Source organism: Ambystoma mexicanum, chromosome 14, assembly GCF_040938575.1.
Source record: "Ambystoma mexicanum isolate Mex_15411 chromosome 14, UKY_AmexF1_1, whole genome shotgun sequence".
Lineage (NCBI taxonomy): Eukaryota > Metazoa > Chordata > Amphibia > Caudata > Ambystomatidae > Ambystoma > Ambystoma mexicanum.
The window spans coordinates 12342739-12359718 of NC_090940.1; positions in this window are offsets into that span (position 1 = coordinate 12342739).

A 16980-nucleotide genomic window follows, 5' to 3' on the forward strand; every position below is an offset into this window, starting at 1 on the left:
CTATTCTCAATGGTAATGTGAAGCCCTTGCAGGCTAATGGACCACCTGAGCAGTTTGGGGGTTCTACCCTTCTTCTGCATAAGCCACTTTAAGGGCTTATGGGCAGTTTGGATCTATAGGACTCCACGGGAATGGGGACACGGAAGCACCATCACCGTTGCTAATAGTGCCGCTGCTTCCGTGAAAACCATGCCTGAAGGGGCTGGTGCCAGCAGCAGGTCAGACCTGCCGGGCGCAATGGCCCCTGCAGGCATACTTGTAGTCTGGTGGTCCAGAAAGGGTGCTGGCACACTGCTACCGGCACCCTTATTTCCAGACCACCAGACTTGAAATGAGGACCAAGGTTGCAGAAGTCAAAAGCTGGAAATCAAGGAACGTTTGTCCTCCCAGCCAACGCCCAACCGGGTGGAGCTGATATTAGTCTCAGACAGCTGTGTTCAATTAAGCCCAGTCCAGGCTTCAGTAGCCTGCAGCAGTGGATTGTAAAGCCTCTTGAGCTCTCAGCAGCCTAGGTTGCAGGTGAAGGCAATCAGGGCCGCTCCAGCTCTTAGTGGCATGCTGCAAGCAAATGTACTCAGTATGCCTCCTCCATCCCTCTGCCTCTTGGACAGCATACATGTACCAGAATGCATCTGCTGATTTAACCCAAAACCCGGAATAGAACATAACATTTGGTTGGTCCAAAACTGCAGTGATAAAACAAGTAAATGAATGCAGAAGCAATTTGTACCTTTTAACTCAGCAATTATGCCATAAACAGAGTCTCTGAATGCGCTCACGTAGTGGTGCTGGGTGGCAAGAGGTGGGATTGTGACATCACCCCCCTCTCAAAGGGCACACCCGGGTGTTCCAAAAGAAAGCAAAGTCCATTATATTTTTCAAGCTGCAGTAGCCAGAGCAAGGGTTCAAGCACTAAAGTTAAAATCAATGCCCAGGGAAAGGTTCTATACTCTTTCAATATAGTACTTTGATCAGAAAATGCAAAAGGGTGATTGGTCCTTACAGCCCACTCAAACGACTCACGAGGTACCTCAGAACATAATGCGGGTGCACAGGAAAACACAGAGGATTTTTAGAGGATGCAGCAATAGAGGCTGGCACAGACAAAGGAATTGTGGGTGTCAGGTTGCTCTTGGGATGTGGTGGTTGTGAATGTGACTCCAAATGCAAAGAAGCAGCTTTACTTTCATACGGCTGCGACAAAACTGAACTATCTTGATGGTTTTTAGGAAGGTCAAGTATTCTCGGCCACTGAAAGCTGGTTTTCTGATGGCATTACGTCAGCTAGGATGGGGATTGCTACAGGCAGAATGTGGCATTGTACCACACTCATGCACTTGGCGACAGGCTCAGAGTTATCATGTACTTTGGCAGGAGATACTTCCGGGTGCAAGGCTAGCGGAGGCTCAACCAAAGTCCTTTCACAGACAGGGAGTGCAGTTACCTGTTTCCACTGGTTCAAATGTTCGAGCAGCATAACAGTAATAATGTTGCTGACCATAAGGTCTCGAAACACTGAATGCACTACTGAGTCTTCCTTTACACGGAAGGTTAGGAGTTTGCATTCACGGTGATACTCATTCATTTCTTGCAATTTCATTTCAGGCATTGGTATTTGGATTACTTCGGGTGTTGAAGTGGACTCGGGGGTAAGCATGGATGTAGAGTCCATGTTCAAATCACAGGCCGGAGCGAGCTCTGAAACACAGTCTCGGATGAAGAAGGTTGTTGGACTGGCCATTGTTTCGGATATTGTAGAAACAGTGGTGTTGTAATCACTAGAAATGTCCAGTGTATTGTTGGCTGTGTGCAAAGCACGGCTGGATGCTGGCATTGGAACCAAGAGAGGAGTTAGGGCAGAGAGCAGGATTGGAGCTAGAGTTTGGTTTGGCTCCTGGAAAATATCTAGTACACATTCTTTAGAAGTGTCAGAACGGATAGCAGAGGTGGACTCAGCAGGAGTCAGAAGTGGCATTTCAAATGAGTCACCCAGTGAGATACAGGAGGGCAGGTCTTCACCAAATAGATTGTAGTTATAAGAAGACTGGTTGGCATCTTGAGCAGAAAGAGAAGAGTATACCAAATTAACCTACAACTGGTAAGCATATTCTTGCATCAATACTTCTATTTTCTCCAGTGTTCTTTCTTTTAGCACATACAACTCTTTTGGAATCCTAATGTTATCAATAAGTAGAGAGAGAATGTCTGGTGCAGGGTGACATGGGTTATCTGGAGATGAAATGTATCCCTCTCTTACATTTTGCCAATACAGGATGATAGAGGCTTTATTTAAATGCATGGTTTGCCTCGTTAGAGCAAATAGCTGTTTCAGGAAGCTTTTCCGATGAAAGACGTCCTCAGGGTACTTTGCTGGCATTTGTTTAACATAGTCCTTATTAGCGTAAGGCCCAGGGCCGGCTATTGTCTTAACATAAACCTAAGGAGTGTCGGAGAATATCTATGGTACAGACCAAAGTCTAGAGGCATGACTGGCATTGTTGCGGCTACAGGCTTGTCTATCTGGATAATGTGTAGCACCAACAGGAAGCGTCTTGGAATCCTTATTCAGCGCGTCAGGCCCTACACACTGAACAGTGAAAGGGCATTTCTTTATAGGTTCACTGGGATAGAGCATAGTAGGAGTAATCTTCACAGGGGTATACGTTGATACCATCCAACCGGCCCTTGTCTTGGTGGGGCATTCCAACGACTGAGGCAAATACCTATTTTCTTCCTGTAACTGTTCTACTGATATCAAGTCAGGTTTAGCAGAAAATACAGAGTTCCATCCCACCGTACTGGGTTTGGCAGAAAACTGTGCAAAATATTTACAACAGAGTCCTAGGAGGGTGTTTTCGTTTGGGGTAACAGACTCATGTAACTGGGTGTTGGCAATGTAATCCGGTTGCAACAAAGTGGCCAATTTGTTTGAATAGTCAGAGTCTGATACTGAGTTCATGGTCTGATGCAACGGGATCCCTAAAAGGAGGGTAGTTCTCTGGCTGTACTACTAACTGGTGCAAGAAATCGTTCTCCCCTTAAAGTTCATACGCAGCCATCAATAGGGGGCGCTGCTGAGTACATATTATGTGCATTGGTATCATATCAGGGTTATAGAAACTCTGCGAGCAATACTCAGCACGGAGATATTCATTGTCTTCCAAAGTAGGGGCTTTGTGGGTCGTTTGCATGCAGTTTGTAGGACTAAACAGGTTTTTTTTATTTTTCTTCATACACATCTTGGATCTAGCTATGCTAAGCATTTCCCTAAGAATTCAAATTTGTGGGTTCAGTCAATCTGTCAGGAGTCTGGCGGCAGAGCACAGGGCAGAAGTTATAGCTCACAGTCTGCACTGTAGATTATGCAAGATTCTTGAGGCAATGTTAGCATGTAACTGAAACAGGGTAGATACCCAGCAGATCTGAGTTGAAACAGGATTCACAGGAACTGCAGGAGCAGGCTGTAAGTAAAGAGACAGAGAGAAAGCAAAGACAAGCAAATATACTGGGCAACACAGATTGATCAGAATAAAGGGTGTACTGGAATATGATAAGGGGTCCCCATGGATTAGGGAAACCCCTTGGGATCGGTACCAGCAGATTACACTTAACAACGGTCCTACAACAGCGTCATGAGTTTGGCGTGCTGAAGAGACTGTTGTACTCAGTGTAAGGCTAAAACTGGTGACCATATACTAAGGCAGGTAAGACTCAAATGGACTAGACAAAGACAAAGGCAACAGAAATCTTTCCCTAATCTGATCTGAACGGAGAGCAACCTAGGGGTCACACTGTAAATGGATACAGAGCGGAGTCACAACAGTGAACCAAGATGTAATACAGGCAGAAAGTAGTGTTGAAAGAAGTAACCAGGTACAGGACAGGATAGAGAAACCAAGTAAGAAGCAGAGACTGGAATATCAGAACACAAGAAAAAGGACTCAGACAAGATAGGTTGCTGCCAACACAGCGACTATGATGGGTTCAGGACACTCAGAGTATTTAAGAACAGGCACTAGAATTATGGACTGAAGTCTGGTAATATCGCAGGCAAGGAAAAAACAGGAAAACTTCAAGAGACTGGGATTGCAGAGAGAAAGAGAGAAAAGCAAGTCAGAAACAGGACAAGTCTGTGAAGCAGAAATGCTTACAGAAAATGCTAACGCTTACCTAGGACCATGTGGAAGTGCCTGGATTCTCTGCGGTGTAACCCACACCACTTACCATCCCAAGCTCATGCAGCGTTATACTTTGATTCACCACCGATCTTGGGAGGAAAGACTGGGGATGTTGGTGGAAGAGTGGATCCGATGTGTGGAACTGGCAACGGAAGTGGATGCCTAAAAGTCAAAGTACACAGATAGCACAGGTGTTCCTAAGCCCCTGTGTTTCCCCTCTAGAGCTCTCCCCGGGAAAGGCTGGACTATGAGAGGATAGATACGCTGGTAGCTTCTTGCACCTGATGCCAGTTACTTCACTGGTACGCGCTAGCCCAGACCTGCTGCGACTTGCCAGGTGCTGAGGGTATGCTCTCCAGGTGGCAATTGGTTTCTGTGCTTCGTTGTGTTTCTAAGGCCTCTATTGTCATCATAGAGTTCACTCTAGCAGTCTCCTTTACTTGCTTGGTCTTTGTAGCAATTTGAAACTGGCAGTGTGTCCTTCTCTAGCTTTGCCTAATTCCTGCTTATAATTTGAGACTGGCTGTGTCATTTCTGGATTTGCTCTATTTTGTCCTGTTTTACAGTTTGCAATGTCCACTCCCGCTTATCTTTGTCTTGTCTGCTTGCTGCTGCCCTGTTTCACTAATGTTTGTATATTTCTGCAGATGCACTTGAGGTTCCCTGATGCGGCGGGTCTGCGGAGGAATCGTGGAATGTTCGGGATGCAGAGGAAGTCAAATGGCGTTCGTACGAGATGTTACCTGATGCAGCGGTCTGCAGTGGAATTGTAGAATGGACGGGGTGCAGAGGAAGCCAAACAATGTGCTTGATGCAGGAGAGGTCTGATATGTAGCCTCTTACTTGCCTTGCCTGTAACGCTGTTCGCTTCTCTAACAAGTCTTCTTTCCTTTGCAGGCAGAGCTCGCAGTGAGCGTTAAGCTGTGTGAACAGATAAAACGCAAAGCGAGGAACAAGCCCTGGGGTGTGGTTTATATAGGGAACTACTGTGAAGGACTGGCGTGCATCCCGTGTTTTTCCTCTGTGGGTCTCCTTGGGGGCCATCTTGGGTATTGGTTGCTGTCAAATGTGGTGGCCATCTTGGAAGGTCCACGTTGCTTTTCACCAGCATGGGTGATCCTGTTGTAGAGACACCAGCAGCTCAGTAGGGTTTTGCAGCCCTCATTTTCCTTGCAGCTGTTGGTGGCAGTGGTGTGGATGCAAGGGGCCTGTGTACGTGAAGACAAGGAAGGGGCCTTGAAACCCATGATCATGACAAAAGCAGAGTGTTTATAGAAAGGCAAAAAAGATATCAGTAAAGAACTGAATGTCTTTAACAGCAAAACAAGACAAGGTTTCAGAAGTCAAAAGCTGGAAATCAAGGAAAGATTTGAAAACAGCCAGACTGTAAAAGCAGACTGAAAAGGGTGCTGCAAAGCAGCAACAACAAACAGGATTCAAAAGCCTAAATCAGGACATTCAAGAAAGGTTCAAGAACGAATCATTAGCGCACACAAGCACAAATACCCAGTGGAAGCAGTTGACTGAACAACTGCTTTGGGTCCAAGTGTGCTTATAAAGCCGTCCCAGACAACGGCCCAACCAGGTGGAGCTGATTGCAGTCTCAGGCAGTTGCATTAAATGACGCCCTGCCCCGGCTTCAGTTGCCTGCAGCAGCGGTTTACAATTAAAATCTCTTGAGCTCTCAGCAGCCGAGCCTGCAGTAGCTTGGAACAGGTGAAGGCAATCAGGGTCTCTCCAGCTCTTAGTGGCTTGCTGCAAACACATGTACTGAGTACGCCTCCTCCAGCCCTCTGTCTCTTGGACAGCATACATGTACCAGGATGCATCGGCTGGTTTAACCCAAAACACAGACTAGAACATGAAATTAGATTGGTCTAAAACTGCAGCGGTAAAACACGTAAATGTATGCAGAAGCAGTTTGTAGGTTTTAACTCAACAATTATGCCATAAACAGAGTCTCTGAAGGCACACAGTTAGCGGTGCTTGGGGGCAGGAGGGTCGGACTGTGACAGATACAAGACATAGGGAGAATGAGATGGTAGATAAGGAAGACAGGGAGAATGGGAGGGCAGATACAGAACGCAGGGAGCATGAGAGGGGAAATACAAAATGCAGCGAGCGTGAGAGGGCAGACACAAGACACAGGGAGAATGAGAGGGCAGACAAAGAACACAGCGAGCAATGGAGGGCAGATGCAGACCACAGCGAGAATGGGAGGGCAGGTACAGGACACATGGAGCATGATAGGGAAGATAGAGGACACTGGGAGATTGAGAGGGCAGCTACAAGACACGGGAATGAGAGGGCAGGTACAGGACACAGGGAGCATAAGAAGGCAGATACAGAACACAGGGAGTATGGGAGGGCAGGTACAAAATGCTGGGAGTATGAGAGGGAAGATACAGAACACAGGGAGCAGGAGAAGGAAGATACAAGAAACAGGGGAATGAGAGGGCAGATACAGAACCCAGGGAGCATAAGAGGGCAGACACAGAACACCGCGAGCATGGGTTGGCAGACACAGAACACAGGGAGCATGAGAGGGGAAATACAAAATGCAGCGAGCGTGAGGGCAGACACAAGGTACAGGGAGAATGATAGGGCAGATACAGATCACAGGGAGCATGAGAGGGCAGATACAGACTACAGCAAGAATTAGAGGGCAGACACAAGGCATAGGGAGAATGATAGGGCTGATACAGAACACAGGGAGCACGAGAGGCAGATACAGGACACAGGGAGCATGGGAGGGCAGGTACAAGAAACAGGGGAATGAGAGGGCAGATACAGAGCAAAGTGAGCATGAGATGGCAGATACAGAACCCAGGGAGCATAAGAGGGCAGACACAGAACACAGCGAGCATGGGTTGGCAGACACAGAACACAGGGAGCGTGAGAAGGCAGATAGAGAGCACATGGAGGAAGAGAAGGCAGATACAGAACACATGGGGCATGGGAGTGCAGATACAGAACATAGGGAGCATGGGAGGACCGATATAGAACAGAGGGATAATGAGAAGGGTGATACAGAGCACAGCAAGCATGAGAGGGCAGATTCAGTACACAAGGATGAGAAGGGAGATACAGAACACAGGGAGCATGACAAGACAGATACAGAACACAGGGGACGTGGGAGGGCAGATACAGAACACAGGGAGCATAGGAGGGAAGATACAGTACACAGGGAGCATTAGAGGGCAGATGGAAGGGGCACAGGGAGAATGATAGGGCTGATACAGCACACAGGGAGCATGAGAGAGCAAACACAGGACACAGCGAGCATGAGAGGGCAGACACAGGGAGCTTGGGAGGGCAGATTCAAGACACAGGGAGCATGAGAGGGCAGATACAGACCACAGCAAATTACAGTGCAGATGCAAAACAGAAGGAGAATGTGAGAAGCAGATACAGAGCAGAGTGAGCATGAGAGGGTAGATACAGAATACAGCAAGCAGGAGAGGGCAGATACAAGACACAGGGAGCATGGGAGGCCAGATACAGAAAACAGGCAGCATAGGAGGGCAAATACAGAACACAGGGAGCATGAGAGGGCAGATACAGAACACAGGGAGCATGGGAGGGCAGATACAGAACACAGGGAGCATAGGAGGAAAGATACAGAACACAGGCAGCATGAGAGTGCAGATGCAAGGAGCTCAGGGAGAATGAGAGGGAAGATACAGAACACAGCGAGCATGAGAGGGCAGGTACAAAACAGAGGGAGCATGAAAGGGCAGATATGGAACAGAGGGAGCATGAGAGGGCAGATACAGAACAGAGGGAGCTTGATAAAGCATGAGAGGACAGATATAAAGCACAGGGAGAATGAGAGGGCAAATGCAAACCACAGGGAGCAATAGAGGGCATATACAGAGCACAGGGAGCATGAGACGGTAGATAGAAGACACAGGGAGAATGAGAGGGCAAATACAGACCACAGGGAGCATGAGAGGGCAAATACAAGACACAGGGAGAATAAGAGGACAGATACAGGACACAGGGAGCATGAGACGGCAGATACATAACAAAGGGAGCATGAGAGGGCAGATACAGGACACAGCGAGCATGAGAGGGCAGACACAGGACACAGCAAGCATGAGAGGGCAGACACAGGTCACAGGGAGAATAGGAGGCCGGATACAGAATAAAGGGAGCTTGGGAGAGCAGATGCGAAACACAGGGAACCTGAGAGGGCAGATGCACAACAAAGGGAGCATGAGAGGGCAGCCACGGAACAGGGGGAGCATAAAAGGGCAGCTACAGAATAGAGTGAGTGTGAGAGGGCAGACACAAGACCCAGGTAGAATGAGAGGGCAGATACAGAACACAGCGAGCATTAGAGTGCAGATGCAAAACAGAGGGAGAATGAGAGAAGCAGATGCAGAGCAGAGTGAGCGTGAGAGGGTAGATACAGAATACAGCAAGCAGGAGAGGGCAGATACAAGACACAGGGAGCATGGGAGGCCAGATACAGAAAACAGGCAGCATAGGAGGGCAAATACAGAACACAGGGAGCATGAGAGGGCAGATACAGAACACAGGGAGAATGGGAGAGCAGACACAGAACACAAGGAGCATGAGAGGCAGATACAAAACAGAGGGAGAATGAGAGGGCAGATACAGAACACAGGGAGCACAAGAGGGCAGATACAGAATAGAACGAGGATGGGAGGGTAGATACAGGACACAGGGAGCATGAGAGGGCAGGTAAAGAACACTGGGAGTATGAGAGGGAAGATACAGAACACAGGGAGCATGAGAAGGACGATACAAGAAACAGAGGAATGAGAGGGCAGATACAGATCACAGAAAGCATGAGATGGCAGATATAAATGAGAGGGCAGACACAAGCCACGGGGCGAGTGAGAGGGCAGACACAGAACACAGGGAGCAGGGGAGGGCAGATGCAGGACACCGGGAGCATGAGAGGGTAGATACAGACACAGGGAGCATGAGAAGGACGATACAAGAAACAGGGGAATGAGAGGGCAGATACAGATCACAGAAAGCATGAGATGGCAGATACAAATGAGAGGGCAGACACAAGCCACAGGGCGAATGAGAGGGCAGACACAGAACACAGGGAGCAGGGGAGGGCAGATGCAGGACACCGGGAGCATGAGAGGGTAGATACAGACACAGGGAGCATGAGAAGGACGATACAAGAAACAGGGGAATGAGAGGGCAGATACAGATCACAGAAAGCATGAGATGGCAGATACAAATGAGAGGGCAGACACAAGCCACAGGGCGAATGAGAGGGCAGACACAGAACACAGGGAGCAGGGGAGGGCAGATGCAGGACACCGGGAGCATGAGACGGTAGATACAGACACAGGGAGCATGAGAAGGACGATACAAGAAACAGAGGAATGAGAGGGCAGATACAGATCACAGAAAGCATGAGATGGCAGATACAAATGAGAGGGCAGACACAGAACACAGGGAGCAGGGGAGGGCAGATGCAGGACACCGGGAGCATGAGAGGGTAGATACAGACACAGGGAGCATGAGAAGGCAGATACAGAATACAGAGAGCGTCAATGTTCCCTCTAAGATGTGTGTATGTGCGCTTGTCCAGCTTCCTTCTGGGTGCGGCTCAGAAGATTTTTTGCAGCGCACACAGACAATTCTCACATAACTAACAAGATTTAATAAGGTACAATTACCTGACATTTGCTTTCTCATAAAATAACTAACCAATCTTAATATTCTGGTATAGCTCATTTGCATTACCCTACTATGCATTCATGACCTTAAAAACCTATAAACCCCAACCGAATACATCCACAAGAGGTTAAATACTAATATGAAAAAGTGGCTCCATGAACAGCAGAACCTAACCAAGATTTGCCTGGACACATTAACCAAATAATGTTCCCTCCCGACCCATGTCTCCGATACTTGGCTCTACCATGCTTTTACCTTATGACTCTAACTTGTTCCCCAGAACACCTTTAGATATCAACCTGGACTGTTCCTCTTTTGGCTCTCCGAAATGTTACCAGACTTGTACCGACATCCACTTGATTTATATTTGTTGTAATATGAATAATGTTCAAGTACCAGAATTTCTTTTGTTCATGACGCCTCACCAAAAGTGTCACCCACACTATGTAAATCAACTATCAGCCAGAAATTGGTTACTGACTTTGAGTAAGCCGTCTACTTGGATGTGTAGCCTCATCCGATGCTTCCTCTTCTTTGTACATATGTCACGCGAGTGTTTTGCAGCGGTCCCCTTGCAAGTTAACACATCATGAAACTCAAATAATAATTTGCCATCTAAGGATTTTGAGTAGACAAATGTTATGCTCAGCATCTCCTACTTTAACACTGCTAACACTACCCTATAGGTGGAGAGCAATATTGCAATATCATTTTCTTGGCCTGCATGGGAAAATGGGTATCGACTATGCCTAGCATTACTCCTCTATAATATTAGGGTGATGGATATTCAGATAGTTGAATGATTTTCACAAAATCTGCATCCTTTCCAAGTGTTTAGAGTTCCATTGGGCATAGACCTTAACAAATTACATGGTAACTTGCTGGTATACAGAAAAGGCATCACTGAGCACTTGTTTTATATTTTAGGGTTGTAGGTGTGGGGTCTGTTGCAAGAAATCTCTTATGCACTGCAAAATAATTATGTACATGCCGACTGATGACATTTTCTTAAAATGCTCATAATATCATAGCGAGATATTACATATGTTTTGCTTGCAGTGTATTGTGGGTCTGCAAATATCACAGTGAGTGTTTACTGCGACAATCCCTCACTTTTTACAGTGCTTTGTCAACTAACATTGGAGGCAAGCACAGGGGCCGGGGGATGCAGGAGTACAGGTGGAAGGGCAGGGGAGAACAGTCCTTGGCGATGAACAAATCAGCAAACTTAAAAAACCAAGTCACAACTTTCAGCAGGACGAGGAAGGAAATATGTTATTTGTTTGCAGAAGGGTAGGAAACGGCACCTTGTGTTTTTATCTATGCTCCGCTGCTGAAGCTTTTCTATATAATCATGTGTTCTTCCGTTTATTGACTCAAGCATCCCACTACAACCTATTTAAGTGATAATGAACTACAGAAGAGGGCTCCCTGGTACAGAAGAAGGCACTCAATCTGTTGTACTGATGAGCATTACTGCTACTAGGTTAAAAGGCATATATGGTATTTTCTTCAACGGGCTGCATTAGAAACCTCAGTAAGGCACTTGCTGAATTTTGTCTTGGCTGGGGTGAGGAAGGGAGGGCCCAACTATGGGCTGTATCATGAGCCCTGTCATTTCACTTCCTATGTCAGGGTTGCAAGCAGGTCTCTGATAAGATGCAGCTTCCTACTTGGATTCAAATGGTTTTTCAGATAGTAAAAAAGTAATTAGCTTGCCATTAAGGAAATGTTATGCTTATTAAAATATGTTCTTTCCTCTTAAAGGTCCTCTTGATATCGGGCAGCAATCTTATTAGCGTTGTTTCCTATGCCACTGTTCTGCTGGTAACTAACTTGAAAACAGATCAGTGCAGCTTTGTGGGAAGAAGCAGGGGTTTGGTTCCCATGGGTTCATTGTTTCCCATTTTTGTTGGGCACATTTTCCTATTTTTAGGGAGTAAAAATAGATGGTGTATATGTCTCTTAGCTATAAGGCTTGTTTTGAGTAAGTGTTGTCACAACTCACAGAACAATGCAATGTGGATAGTCAGGAGAGGCCCAGGAATTTTGACCACCATATTCTGAGATGCAGTTATTATTACACATCCTTACACAAACTATGGCCCTTGGATTACGTAAAGTGGCACACAAACTCCTACTCAAATGTCTTCTGACACATTCCTTTTCGTTGCCATTATCCCATCTGTAAATATTGTATTCTGTCTGAATAGTTTGACAGCTACATCAATTATGCAATGTGGCTTTTTTAATACACATGAGGGGTTTTCCAGTGGCTTAAAAACACAGTTTTCTCGGCACAGGAGTACTTTTGATGTTTACTGAGGCAGATCTTGAAGTCTTGGACTAGTTGATGAGTTGTCTTTATAATAACATATCAAATATTGTTTAGCCTATGCGTTTGGAAAAACGTGTTGTAAGATGCAACTTCTACACAGATTTGTAAAGAATTGCAGTGGATGGGAAGCGGCAATTCCTTTGCAAACTCTAGTCCGAGACAGGAGCTCACTAACGTCGCGTGCTCACAAAGTGGCTTACCTCATTAGTCAGTTGCGCCCATGGAAAATAATATGCACATGACAGCAAACCAGTTCCGCACATAGACAAAAATAATTAGAGGGAACATTGGTGAGCATTAGAATGCAGATGCAAACAGAGGCAGAATGAGACAAGGCTGTGCCAGACAACTCTGAAGTCACTGAGTCCCCTGCTACCAAAGTAGGGTCCTCATCGGCTACTAGCCCCTCTCCCACAGGAGTAGGCGACTCAGTAGTCTGTGAAACTGGACTAGGGGCTACCGACCACACCGGCCCTTCCAACTAGCCCTCTGGAAGTACTCCAGGCCCTAAGGGTCTCAGAGTGTTCAATCTGGCGATCTCTTTGGCCCTCATTCGGGTAGCCACTGCAACTATTTTGGGATCAGTAAGATCATTACCCCACAGACATGGGACAGGGATGGAGTCTTTTACCGCTACACAGCGCTGGGTCGTTTCACCTCGCCAGCTGAACTCTACTGTCACCCAGGGGCACTTACACTTTCTGTCAATCCCACTGACGCACAACTCAGGCCCATCAATATAATGGCCTGGCTGCACCCACTGGAGAAAGCAAGTGTCCCCTGCACACCACCCATACTGATCAGATTATCAGTTGAAATGTGTTTTAACTTGAGAATTAGCAATATAATAGATGGATATCCCCTACTTTGCTGGCAAAGGGGAAGCAACTAACAGTAATGAACAAGGATCAAACCAGCGGATTGAGAAGCAAGTTCACTCAAAAGGACACAGTCCCATCAGCAATGTGAGAAAGGTCCCCAGTCAACGCCACAGTTCACTTCATATAAAGCAAGACAAAATTGTAAAATACTAGATTTGTTTATTTAATAGAAATCATTAAAAAAGTATTTGTCCGAGAGGGAGAAGGCATTGTGCCTTATCTGGCTTCTGTTTCGCAGAGAAGAGGAAGGTGGGGGCAGGCAGCGCCACGGAGAGGGAGAAGAGCTTTGCACGGAGGGCTTTGCATGCAGAAGGAGGATAGAGGGATTTGAATGGAGAAATATGAGGAGATGGTGTTTGTACCACAGGCAGACAGAAGATAGATATGGTATAGATATGTAGAAAATGTCACAATGACAGAACACGCAGTGATTGAAAAAGTACATGCATCACAGACATTTAGGCACTGCTCATATTTAGAATTGCTGACAGACAGAAAGAGAGGCATTTTAGCTTTGAGAGAACGAGTGCAACCATGGATATTTTTACATCATTGAATAGTATAACCAGAGGTGAGGAGATTGTAGTTTTTAGATGTAGATGGAAATGACTTTGACAGAGATGTTTTTGGTTGGCATGAGATTGAGAGGCGACTGAAAGGAAGTTGCCATTGAGGGAGAAGTGTTTTTGGCGCAGCAGAATCCAATGGCTTTGGGAGTTCGAAAGCTTGGGGAAGCATTCTGATGAGAGCAGAGTTTGAGAGCTTGGCAGAGGCATTGAGGCAGTTCGAGTGACCAGAATGGCAGAGTGAGCTGGAGAGGGGAGTATTGCTGAATAAGACACGTGCATGGGGAATTAGAACAGACACTCACACAGAGCTATAGATGGGGTAATCAGACAGGGTTTGCCTTAGAGAGAGAGTGTGAAGTATGCTGGCATTAGAAGCCTGTAAGGCTTATAGTTATTGCATTGCTGGTAGATTTGCACCAAAAGCATAAAAGGTGCAAATTCGAGATTTGCATTATAGTAGTGTTTGCATCGTGCATTGCTATGCATGAATAAAAGTGTTTTTATTGTTGAATCAATTCATGTGTTTTCTTTGTGTCTTATGTTAATGTGTCCATTGGAGTAAGATAGGAGTAATCTAGGAGTAACACAGTGCACAAAGGCCCTGAGATACAAGAGCAGGAGGGGGAGGCATAGTGATCCACACCCCCCTAGGAGATGGTCTAAGACTGATACATGGTCGCCCACTAGGAGCTAGGCCAATGGTAGATTTGGTAGATTTGTATTACGGTCTAACAATGTGATCAATTAATCCTTAACGTAGTCTGAGTTAAAGTGTCACCTTAGATGGTGGTTCCTTAAGTGTCTCAATTATGGAGTCTGTGTTCAAGTTAGATATCTATGTCTGATATTCACTTCATCCAGGATTGGGAAATAAAATATATGTAATGCATCAGTGAACAGATGGTTCAGGTATGAGAACATTTAATATATATAAAGTCAATGCGCGTACCTGTCATGTATCAACAGGGTACATTGGCCAGGAGGACATGTTCTGTCGATTAGTGCTTGAGGTCTAGGAATATAATAAAAACGTGTGAATATTGTCTTAATATTGCCTAAGTTGTAACGTGATATACCAACGAAAATAAATCAATTGAAGAACAAGCACGTACTTCAGATTGGGGCATCTGTGCGTGTTCGTTGTGCGATGGTTCAGTAAGATGGTGAAATGATTAGAGAGAGTCTAGTCTGGTGAAAAGGAAAGTCAGATTGTTTAAAAAGTCAAACGTTCAGAAGTTGCCTGTCTAGGGACCCTATTCTCACATGGTATGCGTGGTCTTACCTGTGATAGTGCTATTCGTCCATGTTTGTGTAGAGTCAGGTATTGAAAGGGATGTGCTATTCCAAAGAGCAGCTTTTTAATACTAAGAATAATAATAATTTAGCATTTATATAGTGCTACGAACCCTCAGGCATCTGAGCGCTGCTTATTATTACCCACGGTGTGTGGTGCTCATTTATCGACCTCAGAAGGATGAAAGGCTGAGTTTGGCCCCGCCGGGATTCAAACCTGAGTTAGCAAGCTCTGCACGGATGCCAAAGCGAGCGCTCTACTCGCTGTGCTATCGGACCGGCTAAAGCACATAACAAAATCTTAATAACAGGAAGTGATGTCATCGTCTTGTTGGATGTCTACAATCATGCCTGTTTCATGTGACTATGATTCCACTCAGGAATGTTTTGGAATTAACTCTTGTGCTAACTAGCGTTTCGATGTTGCTATGTTTCTGTGGCAATTCAAGGGACGATATGTGGCGTGCTGCTGTATCTAGTGTTCACAGTTGACGTCATATGTGAACAGAGCCTAAAAGGGCCCGGGGTTTTTATATCAATGCCTGATTACGTTAAAGCAGTTAAACTGTTATGTTAACAATAAATCGAAAGTGAGGCTATGCGATACCCTTCCTAGATTGGAACATTAAATTACTTGGTGTCAATTATCGAAAAGCGGCTAATCCACAGAATAAAAAAAATAATAACAGGTGTTTAAATCACTGTCTGCACACATTTTATCGATGAAATATTCGGTCTACATTATAGCAGAAGTAAAAGTCTAAGTCTCAATTCTATTGGTATTCTAGATGAAACATTCTGATACATTTCCCAATGGTAATGCATTATTGTGACTACATTAATGAATAACATTTGGTCATATTTGTATGAAAATGCAGGGAGACTCATAGCATGGTTGTCAATATCATGCAGGGTTTCCAATCTCGTGTACGTTCATCTTCATTACATTCCAATCTGAATTTTACCATCATAGCTGCGTTCTTTTGGAATTCAAGTAGGAGCATTTGTAGTATTGGCCTATAGGATCATACAGAATTACCAATCAATGTAACAATCATAATATCATCGTTTTAAAATCCTATCACAAGTTCCTTTCAGGGGTCTCATATGTAGGACTTCAGTTTAGATAGATGTGGCACATGTGTCGTGCATGTATATATGATGATGACCCTGGGCCTAGATGGTGATTGTAGGAAGTTAGGTCTAAATAAAGTAAGGATGAGGTCACATATCTATCCAAAGGTGTTGGAGTGTAGGAAGTTCTTGGTATTATAGGAATGGAGTAAGTGAAAACTCCTCGTTCATTCCAGTCGGGTATGGATCCAACACATCTAACGTTTGGCTAACAGCTGTTGTGTGTTGTCACCTCTCGGTGCAGATCTAACCATTGTGGCTCCCATGGCCGTTTCTGATGTCTGTAGATAAAATTGTTTGTCATGTCTGAAATATGAGTTAGTAGAAATAAATTCAAGCAATGTCATGATAAATTCTTTAGCTGCTCCAATATCGTCTTCTTGAAGCAGTACCCATTCTATGGCTTCTTGCCTTAGATTGGGTGGTATGCTTATATAAAGACTACGTACATCTATGGTGAATAGGATGTCTTCTTGTGTTAAGTTGATCTTGTCCAGTATGTTTAGAAAGTGCGTACTATCTTTCCCATATGTGTCTGTTTTCTGTATGAGCGGTTGTAGGAAGCAGTTGATATATGTTCCCAATGGTTGCAAGATTCCCCCTGTTGCTGCTACTATCGGTCATCCTGGTGGATCTATCATACTCTTGTGGATTTTGGGAAGCAAGTAGAAGTGTGTTACTTGTGGGTGCTTCCAAATTACTCATGATGGCGTTAGTTGGATCCTGATCAGTTTTGGCATAGATTGTGTTGTCATCTAATTGGTGTGCACATTCCTTCTTGTAATCTTCAGTGTTAAGTAGGACGAGGGCTCCTACTTTTTCTGCTGGTCTTATGATGATGTTTTCATCGGTGTAGAGTGTTCAGATTATTTACATTTCTCCTGAGGTGTTGTCTCCTCTGGTGGTTTCAGAGT